This window comes from Corvus brachyrhynchos, unplaced genomic scaffold (genome assembly GCF_000691975.1).
Source record: "Corvus brachyrhynchos isolate BGI_N302 unplaced genomic scaffold, ASM69197v1 scaffold227, whole genome shotgun sequence".
NCBI lineage: Eukaryota > Metazoa > Chordata > Aves > Passeriformes > Corvidae > Corvus > Corvus brachyrhynchos.
In genome coordinates this window covers 393,099-415,077 of record NW_008239290.1, presented here as the reverse complement: position 1 = coordinate 415,077, position 21,979 = coordinate 393,099, and the positions used below count along the sequence as shown (strand labels likewise).

The window sequence follows — 21,979 nt, the reverse complement described above, 5'->3', positions numbered from 1 at the left end:
AGCCGCCCCCGGGGGTGGCCCACCCCCTCCCAGTGCAGCTGCTGAAATAAAATGCTACACCGAAACGAGCTCTGGCCACCACCCGGCAGAAATTAGGTGACCAACAGCAAAAGGCGAGTTCCAGCTGCAAGGCCTGGGTGAGATTAACTCTCTTAGTGCTGTTAAGATTCCTCCAGAACAGATGAAGCCTGCAGACGTCGGTCCTCTCCCACATCAAAGGAAAGGGAAAGGTAAAGGCACGTGAAGAAAACACCATAAAGACTGGGTTAATTCTGCCTCGAGTACAGACAAACCCATCCGTGGGGTTGTCTTTGCTCAGGGACCTGGTTGCACCTGATAGGTAATGCAGAGGGATGGAACAACATGTTGTGTACCGCAGGGAGATCTGATTGTTAGGTGAGAACCACCTGTAGTGTGGAATGCCTGTATACCACTGGTTGCTGAGTGTCACTGTCACTGTTTGTACATAGCTGTATATATTTATATATGTATGTATTAATGTGTGTGTGTAGAGTTACAATATGTTAATTTGGGCATTGAGCCAACGATATGGGATAAGGGGTGGAACATCTTGGGGTGACTATGATGTGTATCCCCTATCACTGCTCTATGCCCAGAAATTAATTTTGTGCCTTTCTGTGCCTTTAAACTGAGCCTGAGAGGGGGGAGAGAAAAAAACCGAGCAAACTTTTCAGAACAGTTGTTCAAGGACACAGACGCACACTCCTCTGCTTCTGCAGCAGCAAGAGCGGAGGAAGCACCCTTCTTGCTTTTCAGCCAGTTTTCAGCTCCTTTTCTCCAGAGGGAGATGGAGAGGTGAACTTTGTTTTCCTGGAACTTCAGTTTTTCCCCTTCTTCTCTTCTGGACTGTTTCAACATCAGAACACATCAGGAGAATTTTCCACTGAGGCCCTGGAGGTGGGCCCACACCAACCCAGCTCCAAGGAGGAGGAGAGAGACCACACCTACAGAAGGACTCTGAAATCTTCCCAGGTTTCTTTCCACAGGGAGAGGTTTTATTATTTAGCATTATTATCCTTTTCCTGTGTGTTTTCTATCTCTTTCACTTTCCTTCGAGGAAAATTTCTTTTTTCCTGAACCTGGTGGGGGAGGGCCGGTTGTGACCTGCCTTCTATTAGAGGATATTTTCCTCCAGATTTGTCCAAACCGGCACGCCAAGTCAAGCAGTTAAAACTGAAGGACACAACAGTTTCAGGAGTACTTAATCAGAAGCCCCTAGATACTAAGAAGCAAGAGGAAATATTTCCAATGTGTAAACCCAGTAAGTATAAATCTAAAGACCAAAAAAGGAAATTATTTAGCTATTAGAGTCTCATGTAGACATATTGTAGAAACTAAGGTAAGATGAGATAACTGCTTTGGAAGCAATAAATAGCACATTAAAATGAGAGAAAATTAAGCAATAAATTAAATTGATGGTAAAGAAACTTCAGCCTAAATAAAAGGGTAGCTTATTAAAACATGAACAAAAGGGTCCTAGGATTTATTATACCAAAACCCCCAACAGTGTCAACATGTTGATTTAATTTGTGTCAATTTAAACAGGTATTATGCCCTGAAAACACTAGCATGATATTTTGCGTGCAAGATTTATGATCCTTAGGTTCATGGAACCAGGAGTCCAAGTTTGTTACATAGCTTGTAATCTGAAACTACAAGACATTGGCTCTCCTCTCTCACATTTAGGTGTTAAGTGGTAATGCATAATAAACAGTTCATTGTGATGACCACCTCAGCTTCATGAACATAGAATGAATTGTGTCCTTATTGATTCATGTCAGTGTCAAGGAAACCAGTAAAGAAGATTGTCCATCCAAGCCAAGTAAAATAATTTAACTGCCAGGAAGAAATTTCTTCCTATATGTCAATAGACACCTGCAGAAGACAGGAAATGAGATACTGGTCCAATGTCTGGCTGCTGATCACTCAACCTACTAGTAACAACAAATCTTATGCTAGATACAAATCTTGGTAAGTCTTCTAGGGAAAAAATCTAGTAACAGAGCAGGAATAACAAAATGCTCTTGAAATAATGGTAATTTGAAATAAACTAATCATTCAATTTTAAATGTGGAATAATCATAAAAGCATAATATATTTCTATGGTGGTTTTACTTGATAAATAACAAATCCAGACATTTCTTTTTACCAAGCCATCACTTAACTAATTCTAAATTAAATATTTCTAACAAAGTGTTATGTGCATAGGTTTATGTCTTAAGTACAGCACATATTATTTCTAATAAGCAAGGGTAGCCGCATGCAATGAGAAAATAGTCATGCCTAAAACAATTATAGTGCGGGAAAACTACATTGTTGCTACCTGAAATGACAGCTTAAACAGAGACAGTGTAACCTGAAATAGTGTTTCACTTCTTAAAAAAAAAAGTTATTTTAATAATAGGCTGAAATTTGAGAAATCTTATAAGAAACACAATGTACAACTGATAGTTTGTCCACTATCCAGTAAAATAAATACAGTTAGGAAAAAAAAGTTTTGCTAATTTGTAATGGAGAACAGCAAGTGTACCTTGTGTGTACAAAAGAAGAAAAAAAAAGGCTGAGATAGATAGGACTAATGTGGAAATAGTTTGTACTTCCAAATTTTATAGTTGCTTCCATTAACAGTTCCAAACCTTTTTGCTTTTTACTTAACCATTTTATTTCTGATCTGAATAAAGACTTCTGGGCAAATGGCAAAGGTCTGACACTACAGAGTCCTCTCTTGAATGGTGCCTTTATCACCTACCAGAAAGAAAAGTGAATAAGAAAATATTAGTATTTATTATTTTGTGAGAGAAATTAAAAATTCTAACAAAATATATTTGTTTGATAGTATCTTACTTAGTCATCTTTATATGGTATATATATTATTCTGGATTGCTTGTTTCATTTATATTCCAATTTAATTTAACACCACATCTTGAATCTGTATAATAGTTAATGAATCCAAACTCACCAGAAATACAACATGAATAATCAGCCAATAACTAAAAAAAATAATTAATTTCTATTATGTAAAGGAAGTAAAGCACTGTATAAATTATTGTACTCTCTTTCTTCCTGCACCTTAGATGACTTATTTGCTGAAATACATAGCAGAGTTTCTTCTTCTCAGGAACCTTGGGGCAGCAGTTACTGGATAAATTTCATAGTTATTATATAGGGCCAGAAAGCAGATATGTAGAAGTTAGTAGTTTCCTAGGAACACTTAACGGAGAACTTTTTTAAAACTATATTCACAAAAAAAGACTAAATAATAAATAAGATAAATATGATTAGTTCTCAGAGATGATCAGGCTCTATGAATATATTCAAAAAAGTATTTCAGCACCTAAATTCAAGAGAATGATCCAAAATTCCAATGGAATATGTAGGCACCTTGCTTTCTAGCAATAATGTTATTACTACTGCAAATTTCTTAGCTATGTCTTGGTCTGGTCCTATGCATATCCCAAAGTATATCTCCTTTGGGAGAGCAGAACATGACAATGTCCAGCTTGTGTCTAAGAGAACTTGGGATTTATAAAGCAACAGTCCTATTACCCGTGTCTCCCTAAAGGTGCATTTCCAAACATGCATTGACAACTGTGCGTCATACATAAAACACAGAAGCAGTAAGAGATGCACCTGCCTATATCCATATTTTTTAATATAACAATGGGTAGAAATGAGAGATTTGATCTCTGTGATTTACATCTCCTGGAAGTTCAAGTCACACACAGGCCTGTGAGGAGACAGCAGCAGCTCTAGATTAGCCTGTAGGAGAGTCAGCAGTCAAAGAAGTGAGAGTTTATAGCATCTAGACTTTTAATGATCTCTTTCTTTTCTGTGTAGGTTCATCACTATGCTTTCCACTGAGAGAAATTATCCCAACTTAAAAGGCAACAATGAAATATTTTGGAAGAACTACTTTGTCAATTAATATATCTTCTTTCTTCCATTGACTACCTATTCTCTATCTTCTTGGAGTTCAACACTTGGGAGTCACTGAAGACCAACTTCCATAGATGTCAAGGGTAACTGAGTCAACAATAAGAGATGATGGCATTTGATGCATCGTTGAATGTAACAGTTTCTGCATTTTCTTATTTCTTCTTCATCTTTATCTACTGGACCTAAATTATATTCAATTGCATCATTTCCAAATTATTTTCTTTCTGTGAAAAGTTCACATATGGTAATTTTTTTTACTGTGTGCTAATAATAATTAGACTTTTTCATGCCTTTATGTTCAAATCTGAGAAGTGACACAAGATAAAATACTTCATTCCATTATTTTTTTAGTAACAGAAAAAATACTTCAGTTTTAACTTATGATACAACACTTTACTTGCTTTCTGGGCCTGAATTTGGAAAACCCTTTGAGAATGTAAACCTTGATATATTGTTTAAGAAAACAGTTGTCTACTGTTCTTGAGAAACAAGATCTTCTCTTTTGTGTAATACCTGTTTTAGCAAATTAAAGACGTATTTTTACTCACTTATTTGCCTCATAGATTGGAACTGCTGGACAGACACATAGCAAACAAACAGGCTTTACATGAGAATTTTAGAATACTGACTGAAATATCCTGCACATATACCTAACATACAGTAGATGTACTGTTGGATGAGTTATGGTGTAGATACACACAAGGGAACTTTGGCTTTAAGGTTTGGTAGCTGAGGAGAAAGATTTGCTGTTGTGCAGTTCCTCCTCTACACAATGAATTTGTTCTGAATCTTTATCTCCACTTGCATCAAAATACCCACAAAATCATTCAGATTGTCTCTGAACAGCATTGTGAGCTGCATTTCTGGCATTTCATCTGAGTAGTGAGAGTGTCATCAAAGTAAATGCGGCTTTTTCTGTTGTTTCCCTCCCCCTTTCAAAGCTGTTAATAGAGTTCAACTGTTATCCTAAACAGCATTTACCCTCCAAACACTACATTAATTTCATGCATAAAAGGAAGATGTGTAAGTTGCTCTCTGTGAGACATGGAAGGACTGGCAGAAGGAGTAGCTGTGTGGGTTTAGCCAATGTATGGTGCCATCAATAAAGTTTTACATGGAATGTCACAGGAGCGGAATTAGACTCATGCCAGGTGCTGTTTGGACATTTAATTTTGTTATTGTAATTTGTATATCTGTCTACTAGGGACACAAGAGAGAAAGAAAAGGAAGGAATCTAACAAGGGTTGTCAGTTCAGGCCCCACTTTATTCTTAGTGACAAACCTACCTCACATTTTCTCTCAGATTTCACGTGATGGCTTAGAAGTGCAAGGGCAGTTTCCAAGGACATGTAGCATTTCCTCTATTAATCTTTTTTCTCTTTCTTTTTCTTTTTTTTTTTGACAAAACTTACAAATTTTCACATTTATCCACAAATGGTTTTTTTCCTGCCCTCTGTATGACCAGAACAGCAAAAAACATACTTGCCAAATGGCTCATCTAAATTGTTTCCAATTGCAACTGCAATAATTGTCCATTTATCTTTTTTGTTCAGGGATCCCAAATCCTTTTACAAAGACTTATAATTCAAGGAAGTTGAGAAGGACTGGAGAATAGAGACTGAGATATTTAATCTCCATTTTTATGCAGTTATCAATCTTCTTTATGAGAATTTTAAGGCTCCTCTTCCATGAAATGTTTGTACATGTAGCTGTTTTCCCTATACAATATTGAAACATGGGTACTAGATAAGGTTTTAGGTGTTGCACAGAAGTTCTGTAAGGACCTACTTTTGAGGTGGTAAAGACAGTAGGAAAAATTCAAACAGCAGCAGAAAAAAATAAAACCTTACATTCAACCCTTTTCCTTGTTTTTGTGTTGTATCTGCTACTATGTTACTAACTTAAATTTATATTCAGTTCATGTGTAGCACATACTAGGACATTTTCTATCCTCAACACTATGTTTTACTGTTTTGTTTCATAAACAACTAAACCAATGAAATAGTACTGAGTGAAAAGATACTTCAGAATTTAAGAAAAGGGGAATAAAGTTTCATTCTCTTGCATATGCGTTTCATTCTCTTTTAAAAATGGAACACAGATACATGCCTAGGGTCTTCCCAACTCTCATTCTGCCAAAGAGAGAACTATGTATAGACCATTTTCCAGGCTTTCCTAAAAGTTGGATCTGTCATAGTAAATATAGTCCACATGTCAAAGTAAGCTGTACTTTGAAAATTTCCATGTTGCTGGCATCATCCACATCAGTGTCTTTCTTGGCCTCCACTTCTGTTGGAAACCAAACAGTGGCCAGGCCGGATGGACTGGAGTGCTCAGGTTCTATAGCAACACCAAATCCAAATACAGTTTGAGCTTCCCAAGGGCTTTGGAGAGTACCCTTGAACCTCAAAACATAGTCATAAACTGAAGTTACAAGCCTGCTTTAGTGTCTTAGCTGTATTGAGTGGATTGTCTGATGTTGTCAGGTATCAAACACCTTTTTAAACACTAGGGGAGGAAAAATGTCTCCATTCCTCCCTCCTCTGTCTGGAACTCGAGTATCTAAGCCCTAACCAATATGACTGGTTTATTTACAAAACCCAGATAAATCTTCTACAAGTTACAAGACTGTAAATGGCATTGTCTCATATTCTACTAAAGTTTGGGAAAGAAAACCAACCTAACTTAAACATTCATTAAATTTCTAAATGAAACTTCAAAGCAATAGTAAAGAGGGAGGAACTGTAAGGATTAGTTTCTGCCTATTAATATTACAAATAAACACTTTACACTAAAAAACCCATACAGAAGTATTTGAGTGACTACAATTCACCCTTGTAAAGAAAATTTATATCCCATAATGTGCTATATATAGCATGTTGAACAAGACAATTCAATTACAAGAGTAGTCCTGGTTGCTCTCTTTGGTTTTTTCCCAAGTCTAGCTAAATCCTTCTCAAATGTGAGTTATTTTATATATTTTTTTTAAGCCTGAAGAAATAAAATCTTTCTAAAACTAAAATATTTTCAAAAGGAGTCAAACATGAGGATTCTGAAAAGTACTTTGTAGTGGGGGTCCCAAAGCAAGACACACAGATCCTATGGTCACTTTTGAAAATCTTGGCAATCTAATTTAAAAAATTTAATCTAATTTCCTGTGCTTATTTATAGAACAGAGCAAGCTAAGCCCTTTGTTGAACTGCAGCCATCCTGTGAGCTTATGTTATCAGTTATAAAAACGTACCCTGCCCCAATTTCACAAGTCCTTAATTACTCATCTCCTCCCACAGAAACCATTAACAAGTGCTATATGATACATATTTCTTAAAATATAGCATGAAATGCAAAGCAAAGTGTCAGGCTGTTCAGAAGCTATGCATATTTTGGTGACTCAGAACAATGCACAACAGTATAAGGAGATTAATAAAATTAAGAGTTCATTTTCATTCCCAGTTCCAATTGGTCTTATTTAAATGCTGGGCTGTCCTAAGGTTAAAAATAAGCTCTTCTAGTTTTAAGCTTTTAAATTGTAGCTTTAATCCTTTGCCTCATTTAAATTTGATGGACTACATTAAAAATAGACAGGTAATAAATATTCATTACTTATTTATTTATTTTTTAGATGTTACCCATTGCAAACCAATGAGGTCAGCAAAATGCAATTTGATAACTTTCCACTGATTATTTAAATATATTTCCCGCATGACCACAAAAAATTTTGTTTAAGTTTTGTTTTCATATTTCAACTCATGATTTCCTCACGGAAAATTAATTTGTAGCAAGTTTTTTAAGGAGTCCATTAGATTGCGAATCATATTGCATTTGTTGCAGGAAAACAAACGTTGTACATATTTAAGGAAGGCGGATATGTGATCTGGGTAACTACAGACATAGTAATCTTACCTCATGGAGATTTGAGAACAAATCTGGATCATAGTAGAGTTAATTATATAAACCAGAAGTAAAAAAATTCTAAGTATATCCAGTAAAAGCCAATCACGCAGGGTAATTGTACCTTTCTTGGGTAAATTAAAGGGTTTTCTAGGCAAAGAAATTGTAGTAGATAAAATATATCTGGACATCAGATTTGCTACAAAGTAATCCAATAGTAAGTTGTTTATTAGGTTAATGAAGCTAGACTAGTGCAAGAATTGTGATATGTGTAAGAAAAGAGTGCAGGTGATACTGTTCATGGAAACTGTTAGTAAGAAAAATAAAATAGTTACAGTGATAGAAAATTAACATGGGAGAGGTCCAGACTACCAGAGCAAAATGGACAATTTAACTTTGGAGTAAAAGAGCTAGGATGACATAAAACAGTAGTAGGTGTGGGGTTTAGGACAAATAGCAAAGCTTTGTTGCTTACAGATAAAGTTTGGTACTATTAATCAGTCACATAAAATACGTGAACAAGCAATGCGAAGAGGCTATTGAAATGAAAAGTATGATCTGAGATTGTGGCAAGTAAGAAACCTGCAGTACAGAAAGGAAAGTAGTTCTGTTGTAGAAGACATTGGTGAGATCTCACCTCAAGTACTATTTAAAGTTTCTGCCATCTGTTTACCAGAAAGTTGTATGGAAATTACAAGAAGCATAAAGAAGTGCACCTGAAATATCTGATACAGAAAAGAAAGAGTACGTTTAGCTGTACCTATTATATGCAGAATAGCTCACTTTCCCCAGCTCATGAGATGACTTTATAGTCTTGTAATTGTGTTGAAGAAGTACTTTAAGCTGACATAGTCAACCTCTGACATAAGCATGTTCTTTTAGAAAACCTTGCCTAAGAATGTAGAATGTGTAGGCTGAAAAGTGGTACTCACAAAGGTGGTCCTTAGATTGGAAGGATAATTTTCTTTTCCCTGCAACCTCATAACAGTCTGTGAAAAAAAAGTTCCTTCAAGGAATGATTCAGAACGCATAAAATTAAGCTACTTTCCAAAATGGCTGAAATTGATGAAGTTGGTATTTCTGTGTAGTGTTTCTTCTTTTGCAATATTCAGACACTTGTATATTTAATGTAAATGACTAGGAGAACTTCAGAGAACTGAAAATTATGGTTCTTAGTGGAAGTTTCTGGTATATTTTTACTGCCTAACTAGTTGGGGAATGCAGGCATGAGAGACACAGACATAGCGAGATTTTTTTTAGAAGATGAAGTGTGTCAAGTTTTTTTATCAGCGCACTCATTTATAGTAAACCCATGACCTGATTCGTGGATGGACAGTATGAAATGTGAGCTGTTGGAATTAGGGGAATGGACTTTCTCCCAGAAGAGGGAAGATGAGTTGATATACCACTGTAACCTACATCAAAAGTGGAAAATGTGAAGCTGCATGTAGAAGTTAAGGGCCACTTAAACTCGTATCAGCCACATCAATCTATATCCCCACCTCCTAAAGAGCAGGGCGTGTATCAAAGTGAAGTTCTACCAGCATTTTGGATTAGATAGAAAATAGCATAAAGCTTAGTATATAATGTCTCTGTTCAGTTAATTGTATATTATTGGATTGAAAACTTATATTTCTTCAGCCAAACTATTACTCTTTCTTCCACAAACTTGTAGGAAATAATTTATGTTGCAGGCTTCATTAGTGGAATTTCAATTTAAAAAAATCTGAGTGTTAACAGACCCAGCAAATAACTGAGATCACTAGCTTGAAGTGTTTTATTTTAGAGCATGTTTTTATCAGGATATATATCAAAAACAAATAATCCTCAGGCCGAAACTTTTTTATACTCTGGAGCTTTCTCTCCCATGAATCCATGAGAGATTTGCCTAGATAGCTCCTATTAACACAAGTGGGAGTTGCAAGCCAATCCCCTATGCATTATTTGAAGAACTTATCTTAAAGCATTGCCCAAAGCAAATTTTTATGATAGCTTAGCACCCCTGGGAACAGGGATTTATAATGGCAACAACTGAAAAAGACCGTAATCTATAGTTTAGTGATGGGAATAAGAGTACTGTTATACATTTTCAGTTATTATGCTGCTGAACTTGAACTCCAAATTGTTTCCTTCTTGAAGAAATATTTGAAGTAGTTTTATTGAAATAACTATTATAATGCTTTAAAGTTTCTAAAGTATTTTAATATTGTCTCAGATTTCAACCTTTCTTTCCTTCCCCAGTCAAACAACATGCATTAATAATAGCAGCTATATAAAACCCTTGAAAACCACTAAGCAAAGCAACAAACACTCTTGTAAGTGTAACTTTAAATAATGTTTTCCTAATATCTATAAATTTAATCTATTACTGGTAATTTTCACTGTGATAAAGGATCTGACTTGTTCTTTGGGTAATCATCTCTGTTTTAAAAACTTCCAAAAGGAAATAAGAAACAGTGAAGACTTAAACTAAATGGCATGAGTAATGCTCTGCAAATTATCTTGTCAATATTACAGCCCAACATTTAAAACCCAAGGATGATAAAAGCATCTAAATTAGAAATCTGTTCAAGTTGGGTGCTTTTTAAAATCCTTTGGCATGGTAAATGTTGCCATTTTGTAATTTTAGATTTTTTTCTACTTTTCAAAAAATACTAATGAAAACTTAATAAAATGAAGTTTCAAATGTTAATGAAACAAGTGGGAAGTTGATACTAGGTTATTCATGGTCATGTTTTTGAATCTTTTGCCAAGAGAGAAAAAAAGACTTTCATAAAATACATAATGGTGAAGGATTTTTTTTTTTCCATATGAAATAAGAATTTTTATTTATAAAGACGGGTTTTGTAGAAACTTGAAAAAAAAGATCTAGAGTAATATATAGATCCCCTATATAATAGCATTGTTTGCAGACTAATTAATGCACTTTAACTAAAGTGAATTCCTTTCACTCAAGGCCACAGAATCATGAAGTAGCTCAGGATAGAAGGGACATCTGCAAATCATCTGGTCCAAGCCCCCTGTTCAAGCAGGGCCTCCTAAAGACAGTTTTCCAAGATGGCTTTTGAATATCTCCAAGGAGGAAGACTCCACAACATCCCTGTGATGCCTTTTCCTGGTCTTAAAATCAAGAATCAAACATGGTTAGAAGAGAAAAAGGGATTTTATCTTTGTATTTATTTTAAGGATCTTTAGGTACACTACGTCCAGTTCAAATGCACTCCAATGCACACCGCAATGCCACACACAATAGATCGAGTATAACATTATAGGTTTTACTAATTAGCATATATATGAAAGATTTCTCAATGAGAGGCTCGAGTGAGTCCTCTTCTCCAAGGAACCTTCCCCTGGAGGGTTCTATCTTAGTTTACAGAATGTGTTCTGGAGAGGACCTGGGTGTCTGGGGCATTTTGATCTCTATCTATGAAGCTTTTAAAATGTTTAGTCTCTTAGCTGGACAAATAAGTCTAATAATGTAGGCTAAAAACCACTAAGAATACGGAAGATTTAAAAAGGTATAAAAGGGGTATAAAAGGGGTATAAAAGAAAAGGCAAAAAATCATCATGGCATCACCTGGGCAACTTGTGCCCATGCTCAGTCGCACTCCCAGTGAAAAAGTGTTTTCTGATATTCAGGCAGAGCTTTCTGCATATCCAGCTGTGTCCCTTGCCTCTGGTCCTGTCACAGGGCACCACTGAAAAGACCCTGACTGTCCTATTTGTACCATCCTTTCAGGTGTTTACAGATATTCCTCTCTGAACCAGTTCTAGTAGAACATAGATTAAATATGAAAAAAAAATTAACGATGTACTATCCTCATAAAAATATATTGGGATGAATCAAAGACTGATCAAATCTATTGCACACTGTACAGTTAACAACAATAATGAATTTGTGCTGTTTGTCTGGAATCAAGTTTTAACTGGAAATTGGGAAAGGTAAGATCATGAAGGTATAAACTAATTTGGTCCACTATTTTGAAATTTAAATTTTGTAAGAATTGGATGTCTAAAACCATCTGGAATAATTAGACTATATTAATGTGTTGTTCAATTAACTTCCATTTGTGGGGGTTTTGATATAGCTGATGTGCTTGTTCCTGCCAGTTGCTATTGTTCTTAAATTATTTTAACCTGCTTACTTATCTGTGCAAGAAGGTTGTATTTTAAACAATGGTAAAAGCCAGGTAGTTAGTTTGGTTTTGTTTCAATAGATTACTCCCTCACTTCTTTGTCAAACTATTAGCTCTTGATCTGTGAGCTCTATGTCCTCTAATATATGCATAAAATGCCACATGCCTTCAGCCTAAACATAGATATCTGTATTTCACTGTTCCCTTCCCTCCTTCATATAGTATTAACTTACAAAGCATAATCTTTCTAACAAGAAACTAACAGATTCCAGGGTTTTTCTTTAATGATAACCATACTTTTTTTCTCTCCTTCTAACCTTCAGATGAATGATTTAAAATATTTTGCCATAATGAAGATGACCAATCTCTTTATCACTGAGTGCTTGCACCTATACAAAATGTGCTACACACATCCTTTTTTGCTGTTCTGTATTTGTCTGAAATGGATTATAGGAGTTTCATTTTTCTTGGTATCTACAATAAAGTAGAATACTACATAAATAGAAAAATCCCATTGACCCTAAATATATTTGCAACACTATTTCATATTATGGACATATTCAGTTTTCATTTACACTGACCTCTACCTAGGACAGCTGCTCACCAAGGGAATAAATTGAGAAACACAGATCACTGTAATGAAAATCAATGTTAATATATATCCCCTACTTTCTGGGAATAGAAAGCAAACAGGTTACTGTCTGTTTTGAATAGCTGCATAAAAATACTGTATGCAAAATAATCTGTCGTGAGCTTTCTGTATTCAGAACAAATATTTCTGAATTGTTTTAAACATAGTTCCATTACTTCTTGTACCAGTAGAATTCCAGCTTATTTATTAAAACCTGAGGGCCCATCACATGATAGGTAGTAATCAATAAAACTTGTGCCAACTGATGTTATTCTGTATGTCAAGTCATATTGCTACAGTTCTGTCCCTAGGATGTTACAAAGCGGTAGCTTGTTCGCAGTGTTCTTTTCTACCTTCTTAGCAATGACTCAGGAATTGTTTCTCATAACTATAGCAACTGTAAAAAAAACCCCAAATCATATTCCATTCATTTCTAACAAAAGACAAAAAACCCCACACCAACGAAAGCAATAGAAAATTCTGCTCTAATGCACCGTTACTGCATTGCCTCAGATGCATTATGCAAACTGAATAAATTACCTTCTGGTAAGAAACTTGCATGATCAGTCACATCAGCGTGTTGCCAGACCTGACTAATCTAAGCAAACAAACCAACCAACCAATCAACCCACAAACTATGTTTGACATTGTCAGATCATCTGAAACACTACAGCATTCATGCAGATTTACTTGATATTATAAGGAATAACCTAGATTTTATATGTAATTTTTTTTTCTCTGCATTGAAGAAGCTATGGGAGAGAGGGATCTTTGAAAGGAAGAAGTTATAAGAACAGAATCATCAAGGATAATGTGGTAAGTATTATGGTAGAGATTCACAAGGGAATGATGAGGCCAAGATATGTACTGTCCTTCAAATGCACTACTGCCAGTTCTATGACTCTTCAGGGATCAGCTGTTTAAAGCTGGTTTTGTTAATCTAATATGTATTTACATATATCTAGAGACAGGAAAGGATTTCTGTTGCCATTTGGTTTTTGACAACTGGTCTGCTATTTGGTTCTCATACATTCCTTCATTAATGTCTTGGACATTGCAGGAAAAGAAGACAAGACACCAGGAATGTGGTTTAAGTAGGCCGTGACTTCATAAATAACACATCTGGGAACCATCTGGCAATGACTCGTCCAGTGCAGGTCATACTTCCTTTGTAATCCATACCACGTGGTGGCAAACTGCCATCAGCTCTCCACCCTGCTAACATGGCCTTAGCATCACTCCTGAGATCCATGGGCCCCTTTCCCCTGAAGAGGACCGAACAAAGAAAAAGGTGGCTGTATCTTTACTCAAATGTAGCTCCAACCTTTTTTGCAGTCTTCTGTTCCCTTCTCACTTCTGTTTACAGTTTATCATAAAGTGGAATCATTAGTCAATAATTACCTTCACTGGAAATTTGCTGCAGTGAGGCAACAGCTTTTCTACCCCAGCCAAATTCCCACATTATCAATAATTGCTTCCATTAGAGCTGCCAGCATTGTATTCCTTTTCAAGTCAGAAATTTGAATAGAACATAGAATTCCATTGAAAGCGCACTTCAAATGAATAGTTACCTGATTTTTCTTTTCAGTTAATTTATAAATCAGTCGAACTCCTCCCGTGATCACCTAAACTTTCTGGTGTGGTGTCCTGAAATCACAGTCATTTTGCCGTAATATGATCTGGCTGTACTTATGACCTCTTGTCCTAATCTCAATTCTGACATTATTTCCCCCCCCATATGTTTTATCATGATTTATCTTCGTCCATTCATATGGCCGCTCCCTCATCCTGAATGGATCAGAGCTAACTTCTGACTCCCCGCTATGCTCTTCATTTGGGCTAACGCCTACCTGAAAGGGAACAGATGAACTTCCAGGAAAACTGGATTTCTGATGTAAGCCAAATGCACACTGTTAGCCAGACAATATCTTTATAGTCTGACATACCATTCTGAAAAACAGGCTGAACTTGGATATTACTGGAACTGTCCCCTCTATTCTCATGTGTTGTCTCAGATATTATCAGTCCCAACCACAGTCTTCTGGGTTCCTATTGCCATGTCTGCTTCAGATACTTTAATATCCATGTGGAATGGAGGGAAACCCAGTTTGGGGTGATAATGGCTGAAATACCTATTCTTTGACATTGACATGAAATTAAATATTCTTTATTAATTAACTGCATTCCATGGAAAGCAACAGTAGCATGGCATCCTTGTCACATGTGAATAGTTTGAGAAACTCTTACACTACTATAATACAGAAATTTACTTTTTTTTTAAAACAATATCCTCAGAAGCAAAGGAATTGTAAGCTGCAAAGGCAGCTTTTCTTCATTTTTCAAATGTCTGATTTGTAGATACCTAAGCTAAGGCTCTACCTGAATTGCGTTTGGCCAGTTCTTGAGAAACTCTGCAACTATCCCAATGTTAGAACTACTTAAATCTCACATAAAGTTTCTCTTAGGCTGATATACTCCTAAAATAATGATGATCAATACTAATGCAAAAGAAAACAATTCCAGATTGCCTTGTATTCCAAAGAAAAAAAGATGAAACATGGAAATTTGTAATATTTTAGGACTGATTTCTCCACTTAGGAAAGGTGAATAAAGTTACTTCTACTTACACACTTCTAGATGTTTTGCATGTTGGCAAAATTTCTACCAAAAATCAAGATTCCAGAGGGCAAATGTAAATAAATAGGCTCCTTGCTGGCAAATTCTCCCAATCTTTAGCTTGATTAGAGAAATATTTATTTTTTAGTATTTCTAAAAATCAAATTAGTACCGCTTTTGCAACTGGGAAAGTTTACTTGCCCCATAAGATATCAACCTGTGTTAAATGGCTGTTATGGCTGACTGTAGACCTACTCTTCCATTTAAAGTTAAAAAAATCAGGATCTCTCACAACAAAGTACACTATTTCTTGTTTTCTCTTCAAGAAGAAAATTGGTCTGGTCATTACATAAAACACAGCTGATGGGAAAGTATCAGTTTCAAAGTGACTACCCAAAATATTAAAGGTACCATATCTATAGTTAATTTTTTTAATACTGTCGTCATCTTAATGATTTTAACAGTGCTAACAGCTTTAGTGAGCATTTATTCTAGTCTCCAGCTGAATTAACTAATTGTAGCACTGAATAGAGAAGGCAATTCACTATTTTTCATTTGTTGACAGTATCCTAAACTCACTGGCCAAAAGAATATAAAGGCAGCAAACTTTTGTCTTCTTATGAACTCTTAAACTGAAGAGAAGTTCACTATGGTGACTGCTTTCATAAAACATTTAGGCTGTCCACATATATTGATCCACATTCACATTAGTGCACTTCTATGAACCTGCATATCTTTTGGGTTGATCTACTGAAACAACCTGGACTTTTTACTAAAAGGTGGTTTTAGACAGAAATGTACTTAATAATGTTCTAGCTTGTCAATGCATGAAGCTCTGTGAAGAAAATAAAAAGAGTGAGTTAGACTCCTGGCCCCTGGGTGATGATGGCAGATAGGCTCTGAAACTTAGTCCTGCTGGTATGACTGACATTTGTTAATAGACCTCTAATCCTTTGGATGCATAAAAGCAGATAAACACACAAGTGTTTCTGCTCCCTGCCTTCGTACAGCAGCTTCTTCTTCTAGGACCTGTCAGGTCCTGAGAGAGATCTTCTCTAGAGTTACAGATGCATATGTGCATATGTAAGTAGAATGTCCTCAAGGGAAACCACTCTGTGGATGAACAGGAGCTGAGAAGCTGAACCCTTTAATTCACCAGCCATCTACTTCTGTCTTCTCCACGCCTGAGAAGAGCTTGAGCATTCAAAGAGAAGGTGGGTTGAAAAGATGATATAAAAATCAAGTCTCTGTTGATCCAGATTGCTTCCTGAGCCTCCAAAGATGTGGAATGGGTTCTCCAGATGGACAGTGCATGAGGCATCCGTTACAATGCAAACTTTTTTTAAAAAATTCTGTAGCATTTTGATTCAGAAGCTTTCTCTTGTTCCTAGAGCTTCATATAATTATATAATTCCCTAATTGCTACTGAGAGAATGTGCTTTGAGTTGCAAACTGATGAGAAGAGCAATAATTAAGAGGGTATACCAAGTACATCCGCCTTAAGCAAAAGTAATTTGCAATACTGAATTAATGCATTCTTTGTCTATCAGTGATATTTGGTGCCACATTTGCTTCTGTTATTGTTTTGGGCATATTTATTTATTCTGACTGATTTTGTCTCCCCAGAGTGTGCTATTTCCCCAATCTCACTTTCTCTTTTATTTCCTGAAAAAATGCAAAAATAAATATGCCAGGAGAATGCCTCTCTGTGATACCCTACACAAAATCAAAAGCATTTTTTTATTGCTATTTACCAGAAACTCATAAAACACATACATATCTTTTGACAGAGCCAACTGTTGTCTGAGATGTAAATAATTTTTTAATTAATTTTATTTAAGAAGCATTATTTTCCTCCTAATTTTATCCATTTCAAACTTCTTTTCCCCTGTCACTTCAATAGGATTCCAACAGGCACAATGATTATGAGATCAATTTAATTTTTGAGGGCATTATTTAGGTATTACTTTACCTAAGCATGTCTCCCGAAGATCTTTCCGCCTCACAGATTAACAAAGGTTAAATCTGCAACAGGATTTAGGTGTTGAACTACAGATTATTGCAATACTTTTGGCATCCTGTTTCCCAGTTCAAGGCATGAGGTGAGTTGGGTTCTTAGCTGTTGACTCAAAGCAGCTAACAGTGAGTGGAGAACCCTGCACTTTCAGCTAAGGATATGCACAGATTGCTAACGCCATGTTTCTCAGAGGGACTTAACTGAGTTTGGATTTAGACTGCATAAAGTTCTTCCTTCTGTTCTGGAGTCACATCTGGAAACCCTTTCCTGAATGAGGCACCTATACGAAGACAGTCATTTCCTGAAAAGTAAAATCTGTAGGGAGTTTTTAGTCCCATTAAACCCAGCTGCCTGGTTAAGGCAGATCTGACTACTTTAGCTCCATGAAAGGATGTAGGTGATCTGTGTTTAACTGTGTCTTTCCATGCCACACTCAGAGCATACTCCTGCCTGTTGGGATAGTACACTCACCATGGGGATATAGTAGATTTTGGGAAGAAAAATCCTAGTTGCTTTTACAGCCTTTTTGTATAAACTACTTACATATTCACTTGAAGGAAGGAGTAGGAGCTGGATTTCCCTGGTGAGTGATTTAACCACCAGGCATTTTAACTCCCTCTCTGGACTAATGAATATTTCATATTTTATTCTGTGGAACAACATATTATGCAATCATTCAATTAAGCACTGTCTCATAATGCATATGCACAAGGTGTTATTCATGAATAACACCACTGAAGCTGAGAGGCTTGTTTTGTAAAATAAAAAATGCTGTTCTTCATTATTAAGCACTACATCTTTATTGTTCTGCTGCTGAAAGCAGAGTTCATGTTTGGAAACAGTGTATCAACCAGCCATTATTGAAAATATCACTGAACCCCAGTTAACTTCCAAACCAGAATGGAATTGGAAAAAAAGGATCATGGTCTTTCTCCATCACCTGAAGCATCTTCATCTCTCTGTAAAGATACAGTCAGCTTCAAGGAGAGGGAAGACAAGAAATGGAGTCCAAAGAGCAGAAATAATGAATATTTGGGTATAGGAACCCAAATGGGAGGCACAGGTTACAAAAGACAGAAATGAGTGAAGAAAAGGAGAACAAAGAATTGAAATTTCAGGGGCGAGAGACCATTGTCAGACAAATACTCTTTTTTTTCCCCCCCTGATCTGAATAAAGAGAATTTGTGCCACTGACTCATCCTCAGAGAAAAAGTAAGGGGAAGATGACAGGGAGATCTCAAGAAGATAAATTATCTGGTAAAACTGTTTGCTGTTTTTCAGGAACTTAGCTTGCTCTGCTTCAAAAGAGCACAGGTGAAGACTGAAGAGGTCTAAGAAAATGAGACTGCTTGTAAACTTTCCTCAGCAAGTGTCAGAAACAGAAAATTTGAAACATTGAATTAAATAACCACACTAGAAAATTTTTAATTTTGCATAAAGCTTGTATAATATTTCTTAAAACACATTTAGTGCCATCTACAAAGATGTTAACCATCCTTTTAACAGTATTCTGAAATGGATTAAAATGTACTGGAATCTGTCACAGATGGGTATGCTGGAATGGCTGCAGGTAGCTGGAGATACCTTCGGAGCTTCTAAGCACTCTCAGTGCTCATGGAGCTTGCTGAACACAAATGGCACATGGGTAGGTAGTCAGCTCTTGTGAGTCTGCCACATGACAGTGGAGAAAAATATCAGATGTGAGTTGTGCTAAGAAGCCATATTAGAGTTTGATTTGTAGTTAAGGGAGAGACAAGGGGAAAGGAGACAGTGATGGGGACAGTAAGTGGGATCAATCTGTCCTTTAGCTCCTTAGGTAAGGTAACATAAGGTCATGCATAAATATCTGTTGCTACTGACAGGGCTATTAAGGGGCCTGATTCCCCATTACAGGAGCTCTTACACTTCAGGAGTGGGATTTGTGTGTACAGGAACTTAAGGAAGAGCTATGTTTATGTGTTTTCCATAACTCTTTTGTTTAGAAGGAAATTAAGCCTTTAAATTTTCAAATAAAGACATATGTTTATATGCAATTTTGACCTTGTAGAAAATAAAAAAATTGTGACAGTAACATCAGTCAATTGCAATCATGTTTGTCATTCAGCACCACCATGAAGAGATGAGAAGACAGGGTAGTCAAATGTTTATAAAGTCAGCTATGGTTGCAAAAAGGTACAAAAATACAATTTTAAAGTCCGTTTTCTCTGTATTTTAGCTGAATGGTATTACTAAATGCTGGCATGAAATCAAGATCCCTGCTTTTTCCATTCTCATTCCTATACTGCCCACTTTAAGTCATACTAATTTGCTTTTTCAAGTTTTAAAGTACTCTAACCTTTTGTTGTCCTCTTTCAAAAATAGTCTGCTATAAAAAGTTCATATTGATCCTCTGCATTAATCCTTGATGAGAACTCCCGCATTGAGCTAGTTTGGCCAAATTTCCTTTCCAAATTAAGTTACTCAAGGTCAAAACTGCTACTGTTCAAGCCATTCTCTTCAGGCACAATGTGCAAAGCTAGACTTTCAGGACTTGTGAACTTGGACTACAAGTGTTGTTACTCTACAAGTTCCCAAGTTGTTGTGCATTTCATTTTTCATAAGAGATATGTACTTCCACAACAGACAACTAAAACCCCCACGACTCTCTAATGAGAACTAAACACCCTGTGACTGTATTACATCAGTCAGCACCTCCTGATAGTTTCAGAGAATACATTCTCTTTTGAGATATTATTGCAATCTACAAATGACAAACTTGAAAAATTGGTGATACTATCAGTGACCATATAGAATCCAGAAACACGTTTTAGATTGTATTCAAGAGCATCACAAGTTTTGCTGTACACTTAAAAAGGAATGCAATTTATAGGGTTCAATTAGAGTACTTCAGAAAGTGACCAAACCTGAAAAATACACAGTGCCTTGAATAATTTAATGAATTTTTACAGCTATAGCTGTAAGCACTTCATACAGGTGAGATTTAGTGCTAAGTTTATCAAGTCAAAGGAAACCTTTTCTTCACTACATTGATTAGGATCTTTCTCTCTAATTACTTAGCAGTCAAGCCTCATACCATTCTGCACTGTATTTCTGGGATGCATCACTATTTCCTGAGTGATGCCTTCTCAAGGAGATGCTGTTCACTTTTAATGTGCAAGGTCTGTGGGCATCTGAGCGAGGCTGAAAATTCCACAAGGTATTTGTGGAATTATAACAGAGTAACAAGTAGTTTGGCATTGAAATTATATTTAGGAGTGTAATTTAAGGATGTAATTTTGCATTAATTAGCATTTAAGTTCAGTTAAGACCTTTAAAATTCACACAGACTGTGGGGCCTCTGTTTCATAATTATGTTCATAAAAGTATTCTGTTTATAAGAATAAAACCAGAATCAGACATTCAGAAAGAGTAAAGATCATAATCTCCTTTCAGTACATGTATTTACAAGCATCAGTGTTCACTCTTTTTTCCTCCTAAAAATGAGTTAATTTGCAATTAATAATTTACTGCTAGCCTTACTGTGTGTTTAATTGTAAATATTTTATACCATCCTTCTAATGGAAATTTTTTTCTTGGGCTTATTTTAATGTGATTTTGTGCTACATAATGAGACAGACAAATCAGTATTTTTGGCTGTTCCTTTGTTCATTTTTGCAGTAAAACTCTGTTTTTTATTGAAATGTTGAATAACATTAGAACTGAAACTTTTTCTGCTGCTTTTTGGGGTGAAAAAGTCCCCAGTCAGTATTTTAAATAAATTTAATTTCCAAATATCTTAGAAATACTCTGACTCTTTCATCCTTCTTTTTTGCTAGAATAGAAAAAAAACCTCCTCTCTTTGTATCTCATCCTGTCACCACCACTAGTTGAGGTTAACATATTGTCTGTCTACTTTTAATAGAAACATTCCTCATGTATTCTAACAAATCGCGTATATCTGAGTTCTGCATACAAAGCTGTAATTCCATCGAGAGTTTGTAGTGACATTGATAAATGATGTCACCTGAACCCTTTGCTTGAATTACAATCTTAATTATGTACACCTGGGTTCTTAGTATTCCTTATATTATTTCTGTCATAGCACTATCTTGTCCTATTCTTACTCTGATGCTAATTTGTTTTATCAGTAGCCAAAGCACTGCAGCTTAGCAAAGCCTGTCCACGGTGTTTAAATGACTGTAAATTTCTTCCTTGCTATTGCTGTTTTAAAAACAGAGTGCAGCAGTAAACAACAAAGTCAATTTTTTGCATGAAGATGATGCAGGTTTTATGTAAAGTTTTTGGGAGTTGTTTTTGTTTTCCACAGAGTTTTCTTACTTGGGACAATCCAGCATTTCTGAGTGCTTCTCGTTGTTTTATGTCTCCTGAGAAAAGAAGAGCAAAAAGGTTTGGTTACTCAGTTATTTTGTGTGGGACAGGAATTCCCGTATGACTGAAGGTGGGAAACACTGTGTATGGTAAGCCTGAAAATGAGAAATACAAGTTTCTTCTAGTTCTCATTCTCTTGGGCTTTTTTCTATATTCACCTTGTGAACCTAACCAGGATTACTTTGTCACAGAAAATATAAAAGACGCTGCTTTGAGTGCATGTGTGGCCAATGGAATCCCTTTAAAAATGATCAATCAGGCTGTGGCTTGCTTTGCTCTGGAAGGCCCTTGAAGAGACACGCTTACAACAAAGGTGATTAAAAGTTCCCAAATCCAATTTATCCTCCTAACATTTAAAAAATA

At 35.9% G+C, this 21,979-nt stretch overlaps 1 long non-coding RNA gene across 1 annotated transcript; it reads left to right on the top strand.

The window, feature by feature from the left end:
- The first annotated feature begins 1,099 nt into the window (after positions 1–1,099).
- Positions 1,100–6,023, top strand: LOC108448222. Its single transcript, XR_001864039.1, has 2 exons — positions 1,100–1,282; positions 3,859–6,023. It is a non-coding gene; the product is annotated as an uncharacterized LOC108448222 (long non-coding RNA).
- Positions 6,024–21,979: the final 15,956 nt, after the last annotated feature.